This window comes from Arachis stenosperma, chromosome 5, assembly GCF_014773155.1.
Source record: "Arachis stenosperma cultivar V10309 chromosome 5, arast.V10309.gnm1.PFL2, whole genome shotgun sequence".
Classification (NCBI taxonomy): Eukaryota; Viridiplantae; Streptophyta; class Magnoliopsida; order Fabales; family Fabaceae; genus Arachis; species Arachis stenosperma.
The window spans coordinates 89,761,990-89,770,682 of record NC_080381.1 but is presented as its reverse complement, the minus strand read 5'-3'; the positions used below and the strand labels follow the sequence as shown (position 1 = coordinate 89,770,682).

The following is an 8,693-nucleotide window of genomic DNA, read 5'->3' as shown; positions in this document are numbered from 1 at the left end:
TATTGCTTGGGAGAGTACTAGGAGGAGTTTCAGTAACTCTCTTACTCAACTGACCCACTTGTGCCTCCAAATTTCTTATGGAGGACCTAGTTTCATTCATGAAACTGAGAGTGGTCTTAGATAGATTAGAGACTATGTTTGCTAAGCCAGAGAGGCTCTGCTCAGAATTCTTTGTCTGTTGCTGAAAAGATGATGGAAAAGGTTTGCTATTGCCAAACCTATTTCTCCCACCATTATTGTTGTTGAAGCCTTGTTGAGGCTTCTGTTGATCCTTCCATGAGAAATTTGGATGATTTCTCCATGAAGGATTATAGGCGTTTCCATAGGATTCTCCCATGTAATTCACCTCTTCCATTGCAGGATTCTTAGGGTCATAAGCTTCTCCTTCAGAGGAGGCTTCTTTAGCACTGCCAGATGCAGCTTGCAATCCAGTCAAATTCTGAGAAATTATATTGACTTGCTGAGTCAATATTTTGTTTTGAGCCAATATGGCATTTAGAGTATCAATCTCAAGAACTCCTTTCTTCTGAGTCATCCCATTATTCACGAAATTTCTTTCAAAAGTGTACATGAACTGGTTATTTGCAACCATCTCAATGAGTTCCTGGGCTTCTGTAAGGGTTTTCAGATGAAGTGATCCACCAACAGAATAGTCCAAGGACATCTTGGATAATTCAGACAGACCATCATAGAATATAGATATGATGCTCCATTCTGGAAGCATGTCAGAAAGACACCTTTTGGTTAATTGCTTGTATCTTTCCCAAGCTTCATAGAAGGATTCACCTTCCTTCTGTTTGAAGGTTTGGACTTCCACTCTAAGCTTGCTCATCTTTTGAGGTGGAAAGAATTTGGTCAAGAAAGCATTGACCAACTTGTCCCAATTGTTCAGGCTTTCTCTAGGTTGTGAGTACAACCATGTTCTAGCTCAGTCTCTTACAGTAAAGGGGAAAAGCATAAGTCTGTAGACCTCGAGATCAACCCCATTGGTCTTAACAGTATCACAGATCTGCAAGAATTCAGCTAAGAATTGATAAGGATCTTCCGATGGAAGTCCATGAAACTTGCAATTCTGCTGCATTAGAGAAACTAATTAAGGCTTAAGCTCAAAGTTGTTTGCTCCAATGGCAGAAATTGAGATGCTTCTTCCATAGAAGTTGGAAGTTGGTGTAGTATATTCACCAAGCATCTTCCATGCATCTCTTGTATTATTGTTGGGTTCGGCTGCCATGTCTACTTCTTTTTAGAAATTCTCTGAAAGTTCCTCTCCGGAGTGTTGTGCTTTAGCTTCTCTTAGCTTCTTCTTCACAGTCCTTTCAGGTTTAGGATCAACTTCAACAAGAATGTTTTTATCCCTGTTTCTACTCATATGAAAAATAAGAGAAACAAAGGGAGTAGTGGAATCCTCTATGTCACAGTATAGAGACTCCTTGATGTGTCAGAGGAAAAGGAGTAGAAGAATGAGAAGAGAGAGGAGGTGAGTTCGAAAAATTTTTTAGATGTGGAGGAGAAATGTTAGCAATTAAATAAAATAAATAGAAAGAGATGAAAGAGAAAGAGTTTTCGAAAATTTAAAAGAAGTAACATAAAATTAGAATTTAAAACAACTAGTTAATTAAAAAGATTTTTGAAAAAGGGGTTAGTGATTTTCGAAAATTGGAAGTGGAAAAGTAGTTAGGTGGTTTTAAAAAAAAAATAGAAATAGTAATTAGATGAAAAAGATTTGAAAATAATTTTGAAAACATAAGAAGTTAGAAAAAGATTTTGAAATCAAAATTTAAAAAGATATGATTGAAAAAGATTTGATTGAAAACGATATGGTTTTAAAAAGATATGATTGAAAAGATATGATTGAAAAAGATTTGATTTTTAAAATTGATGACCTGACTAACAAGAAACTAAAGGATATGATTCTAAAATTCAAAGATTGAACCTTTCTTAACAAGAAAGTAACAAACTTGCAATTTTTTGAATCAAAACATTAATTGTTAGCAATGATTTTTTAAAATGTAGAAAGATAAGATTTTAAAATTATGATTTAAAACATGAAAATTTGAAAAAAAATTTGAATTTGAAATGAAATTACCTCCCCTGTGTCATCCTTGCGTTAAACGCCCAGGATGCTATCCATTCTGGCGTTTAATGCCCACAATGCTAGCTCTTTGGGTTTTTAAGGCCCATCCAGATACCCTGGCTGGCGTTTAACGCCAGAATTCCTTTCTTACTGGGCGTTTTTCTAAACGCTCAGCTTTTTCTATGTGATTCCTCTGCTGTATGTTCTGAATCTTCATTTCTCTGTATTATTTACTTGAAAAGAGATATTTTTTATTTTTTTTTGAATTTTTAATGAGGAGAGAGAAAAACAACAAAATAACACAAAACATGAAAAATTAAGATCAGAATAAGTAATGCATGCAAGAATACTTTGAATGTCAAGATGAACACCAAGAACACTTTGAAGATCATGATGAACATCAAGAACATATGTTTGAAAATTTTTAAGAAAAGAAAGATATGCAAGACACCAAACTTAGAAATTTTTAATGTTTAGACACTATGGATTTGAAAATGCATATGAAAAACAAGAAAAGACACAAAACAGGAGAATTTAAAGATCAGAACAAGAAAAATCATCAAGAACAACTTGAAGATCAATGAAGAACACAATGCATATGTTTTCAAAAATTAAGAAAAATTAAAGCATGCAATTGACACCAACTCAAAATTTAACACTAGACTCAAACAGGAAACACAAAAATATATTTTTGGTTTTTATGATTTTATTAATTTTTCTGTATTTTTTTCGAAAATAAAAATAAAAAGCTTAATCATAAAATAAAATTACCCAATCTAAGCAACAAGATAAATCGTCAGTTGTCCAAACTCGAACAATCCCCAGCAACGGTGCCAAAAACTTGTTGCACAAAATTGTGATCACACTTTTCACAACTCTGCACAACTAACCAGCAAGTACACTGGGTCATCCAAGTAATACCTTACGTGAGCAAGGGTCGATCCCACGAAGATTTACGGCTTGAAGCAAGCTATGGTCATCTTGTAAATCTCAGTCAGGCGGATTCAAATGCTTATGGGGTTTTCAGAAATAAAAAGATAAATAAAATGGAAAATAACATAAAGATACTTATGTAATTCATTGGTGGGAATTTCAGATAAGCGTTTGGAGATGCTTTGTCGCTTCTGAACCTCTGCTTTCCTATTGTCTTCATCCAATCATGCGTCCTCCCTTCCATGGCAAGCTGTATGATCCTCTCAGTGAAAATGGTTCGGCTACGGTCTCTGTACAGATAATCAACTGTCGGATTTCTCGTCTCGGATGAAAAATACCAAGCACAGCTACCGCAGGGCTAATCATCTGTCGGTTCTCACTTGTGTTAGAATAAGATCCATTGATCCTTTTGCACATTGTCACTGCACCCAACATTCGCGAGTTTGAATCTCCTCATTGTCACCCCTTCCCAGATCCTGCTCGGAATACCACAGACAAGGTTTAGACTTTCCGGATCTCAGGAATGTTGTCTATTGATTCTAGCCTATACCACGAAGATCCTAATCATGGGGTCGGATGCTCTGTTGTCAGGAGAGATGATGCGAATCCGTGGATTGGAGACCCAAGAGAGTATACTCCGGCTGGCATCTAATGACTACGTTGAACATCATGTAGACCGCTTTGTGGTTGTCAGGCCTGTGGATCTTGGCTAAGCGAGTACTGAAGGTAGTGGGTGATTGTCACGGGTTACCCCTTCAGTCTGACTTAACTGAATTAAGTACAAGAGTATATCTTGGAGAAGAATTAGGCGTGAATTAAAGGAAAAAATAATAGCACTTGCATTAATTCATGAGGAACAGCAGAGCTCCTCACCTTAATCTATGAGGTGTAGAAACTCCACCGTTGAAAATACATACGAGAAAAAGGTCTAGGCATGGCCGAATTGCCAGCCTCCCCAAAGATGATCATAAAGCTCAAGGGTTCCAAAAAGTCCTAAATACAATAGTCAAAAGTGCTATTTATACTAAACTAGTTATTAGGGTTTACAGAAAATTAGTAGATTGTGCAGAAATCCACTTTCGGGGCCCACTTGGTGTGTGTTTGGGCTGAGCTTTGAAGCTTTCACGTGCATAGGCCATCCTTGGTGTTAAATGCCAGCTTGGATGCCAGTTTAGGCGTTTAACTCCAGTTCTGGTGCTAGTTCCGGCGTTTTATGTCAGAAAAGGGTCTTTAGTGGGCATTTGGACGCCAGTTTGGGCCATCCAATCTCGAGCAAAGTATGAACTATTATACATTGCTGAAAAGCCCAAGGTGTCTACTTTCCAACGCAATTAAGGGAGCGCCAATTGGGCTTCTGTAGCTCTAGAAAATCTACTTCGAGTGCAGGAGGATCAGAATCCAACATCATCTACAGTCTTTTCTCAGCCTCTGAATCAGATTTTTGCTCAGGTCCCTCAATTTCAGCCAGAAAATACCTGAAATCACAGAAAAACACACAAACTTATACTAAAGTCCAGAAATGTCATTTTTGCATAAAAACTAATAAAAATATACTAAAAAGTAACTAAAACATACTAGAAACTACCTAAAAACAATGCCAAAAAGCGTATAAATTATCCGCTCATCAGTCCTTTTCTGCATAATTCTGATAATTGAAGAATTGGATTTGAGTTTTATTCACTGTCTTCATTTACATTTCTTCTGCAGTTGAGTTTCTGTTTGATCAAGAGAAGAATTGAGATCTAGATCTGCTTTCTAGTCTCATTGCTTTTCTTGGATTTTCAATTTCTCTTGGAGAATTTCATAATTGAGCTCAGCTTCTTTTTTTTTTTGCTTCTTCAAGTAATTTTCCATTTTTTGTTTGACACTAAACTAAATTTCTTTACTTCACAGCTTTCTGATTTACTTTAGCTTGCATTTCTCTTGCATAATTCTAAATCCCAGCTCCCAAATCCCTTTAATCTTCAAGCAATTTAAGTTTTCCCAGTAGTTTAGATTTAGCCATTTACATTTCTTGCACTTTAAGTTTCTGCAATTTACTTTTCTTGCAATTTAAGTTTCAGCTCTTTTATTTCTTCTGCACTTTACTTTACCGTCAATTTACCCTCTCCCTTTTATTTTCATGCAATTTAGCTTCTGTTGATCATAATTCACTCAAATCAAGAAATGTCTGCTTAACTAAATTCATCACCTAACTAAAATTGCTCAATCCATCAATATATGTGGGATCGACCTCACTCTTGTGAGTAATTACTACTTGATGTGACCCAGTACACTTGCCGGTTAGTTTGTGTTGGAATCTGATTTCTACCCATCACTACCGTGACCATCATAAATTTGTGTCTCAACAAACAAATAGTGGACATGTGCCACCGTGTCCATGGTTTTAGTGTCCAAAGACACCAACCAAATGCACGCAGAAGGTATGCAAACCTTGAAAGAAAGGTTAACTTCTGCCTAAGCCAAATGAATCATTTGAAGTTTATTGTGATGCGTCATTAAAGGGTTTGGATTGCATGTTGATGCAGCATCGAAACGTGGTGGCTTATGCCTCACTAATAAACCCCAATTTGATGGTTTATCTTGTATTGAATTTACAGTATTTTGTAGACCTTTTCTCACATTTACCTAATGAATTAGCATGGTTTTGTATATTCTCCTTTAATTATGCTTAAGAGTGAAAACATGCTTTTTTGGTTTTAAAATAAATAAATTTAATTCACCTTGATTCCATTAGATGCCTTGATATGTTTGTTAAGTGATTTAAGGTTTAGGAGGCAAAGATTGGATCAAGGGAATGAAGAAAGAAAGCATGAAAAGTTGGAGAACTCATGAAGAAATGAAAGAACCGGAAAGCTGTCAAGCCAACCTCTTCGCACTTAAACGACCATAACTTGAGCTACAGAGATCCAAATAATGCGTTTTTAGTTGGGTTAGAAAGCTAACATCCAGGGCTTCGAAACGATATACAATTTGCTATGGTTGAACTGCGCATGGTGATGCGTACGTGCACGCGCTGTTGCTGCCACCTGGTTCACTTAAAGCAAAACGTGGCCAGCGAATTCTAAAGCCTTGTGGGCCCAATCCAACTCATTTCTGATGCTATTTAACCCAAGGAGTGAAGAGGGAAACACATGTTAGTTACCATTAGTCATAGTTTAGTTTTAGAAGTAGTTTCTAGAGAGAGAAGCTCTCACTTCTCTCTAGGATTAGGATTAGGATTAGGTTTAGTTCTTAGATCTAGATTTTAATTCATCTTCTTCTACTTCTATCTTCTCAATTCCTTGTTGTTACACTCATTCTTCTTCCATTCTTTTGCTGTAATTTCCTTTATGTTTTTCTTGTGTTTTGTTGTAGATCTACTTTTGTTTTTTCTACTCTCTTTCAATTCAATCAAGGTAATTCATAATAAATGTGTTTCTTTTGATTGTTGTTGTTTATTCCTTTCAATAATTGTTGTTAGATTTCATTCTTGTTGTCAATTTACTATGCTTTTCTTTTGTGCCTTCCAAGTGTTTGAGAAAATGCTTGGTTGGATTCTAGAGTAGAGTTTTATGTTCTTGTCTTGGAAAGGTAACTTAGAAACTCTTGAGTTACTAATGTCCAAGTAATTGATGATTGGGATCCATTGACTCTAGTTTTCACTAATTGAATTAATGGAGAGTTAGGACTTATGGACTAGGATTGATATAGCTTATTTGACTTTCCTTTACTACTAGTTAGAGGATGATTTAATGAGATTAATCCTTGCCAATTCTCATATTGTGGTTAGTGATTAGGATAGAGATCCTTAACCACCAACCCTTGCCAAGACCTTTTTAGGCCTTAGTTTACTTTCTTGCCATTTATCTTTCATGTTTCTTATTAAAACCCCAAAAATAACTCACAACCAATAACAAAACACTTCATTACAATTCCTAGGAAGAACGATCTGAGGTTCAATACTTCGGTTTATAAATTTAGGGGTTTGTTACTTGTGACAAACAATCTTTTGTATGAAAGGATTATTGTTGGGTTAGGAACTATACTTGCAACGAGAATTCATTAGTAAAATTCTAAACCGTCAAAAATCTAATCATCAAAATGGCGCCGTTGCCGGGGAGTTGCAATGGTGTTATGTTATTGGTTATTGTACATATGTGAATAGTGTGAATATCTTGCTTTTTGCCTTATTTGCTAGTTATAGAATTTTGTTTCTCTTGTTTTCTATTAGCTTTTGATTTTTGTTTTCTCTTTTCATTATGAATTCTCATTTTGGCCATGAGTGTGATTACAACTATGTTGTAGGAAGTGGAGATTACAATGAAGAGATGCATCAAGGATGGGATAATCAAAGGTGGGAGGGGCCATATGCATATGATCAATCCTCATGGCAACAACCTCCACCAATGCACTATGAAGAAGAGCCAATTTTTGATGAATACCAATCCAATGGCTATGGTGAATCTCCTTGTGACTTTCAAGAACCACCACCATATGCCTATGACAACCTCCTCAACATGGCCTCCAACCACACGCACAAGCCTCTTTTCACCAACCACCTTCATATGACCCTAATCCACATCCATCCTACCAACAACCATATGAGCCATATAAACCACACATAGAGCCACTACCACTCCAACATCAATATTTTCAAGAGCCACTCCCTCCATATTATTACCAAGATGAACCACCTCCAATATATGAAAATTTCCAACCACAAGATGAATACTACTTTCCACCACAACCTCTCATGGAAGAATACTTATGTCCTTCAATCCAAGAGCCCTATGATCCTACTCATGACATCCAAGAAGAACAAGAGTCAAGGGATCATCTCAAGGAAGCATTGGATCAATTTCAAGCAACCATGGAGTGTGTTGTGCAACAAGTGGAAATAGTGGAAAACATTGAACCACCATAACTCTACCAAAAAGAACCACCTTCCTACTATGAACCCTTCCCCCAAAATGATGAGTCCTTCCAACCACCCCAATCTCTAATGGATGAAACCCTTGGTGTTCTTGTTCAAGGGCAAGAAGAGATGAAAAGGGATGTGCAAAATTTCATGGCCGCCTTGGATGCGGTAACAAATCAATTAGCATCCCAATGCTTGAACACTCAAGGAACCCCCATGGCTACATGTGGAGAATCGAATGAAGAACATAGCATGAAGGAGAGATTGGAAACTCCGGTGGAAAATGAGGGAAGTTACTTTGTATTGGAACAATTGGAGGAAGCTTTAATTGTTGAAGACAAGGAAGAAGCGGAAGAATACTTAGGAGATGCGGAGCCTCCATGGGAACATAGAGTTGAAGAAAACCCCTTCAAGATGATTGAAATTGATGCTAGGGAGGAAAGTGCACACCTTCCAAGGCATATTCCATGTGAAGACTTGGATGGGATAGAGAAAGAATTGAGTTCCCTTGGTGATGAAGATCAAGCATCAAGTCTTAGTGGTGAAGAATCCTTTGAGCATGAAGAACCTTCTCCGGTTGGATTTGAAAGTGTTGAGGTGGTAAATTTTTCTCACCCTCCCTATTATGATTTGAGTAAGGGAAAAGGTTTTGATAAAATTGTTGAACAAAGGATTGAGATTAAGAGATCTTGTGAAGAGGTGGAAGTCCCTAGAAATAGAAGAACGAGGGTTGGTTATGCTTTGTCAAGTTCTTTGGAAACATCTTTGCCTAGGTTGCCATCTACA

At 36.8% G+C, this 8,693-nt stretch overlaps 1 non-coding gene across 1 annotated transcript; it reads left to right on the top strand.

Moving 5' to 3' along the window:
* Window positions 1-718: 718 nt before the first annotated feature.
* Window positions 719-826, top strand: LOC130932266 (small nucleolar RNA R71). The gene has a single exon (XR_009067423.1). It is a non-coding gene; the product is annotated as a small nucleolar RNA R71 (small nucleolar RNA).
* Window positions 827-8,693: the final 7,867 nt, after the last annotated feature.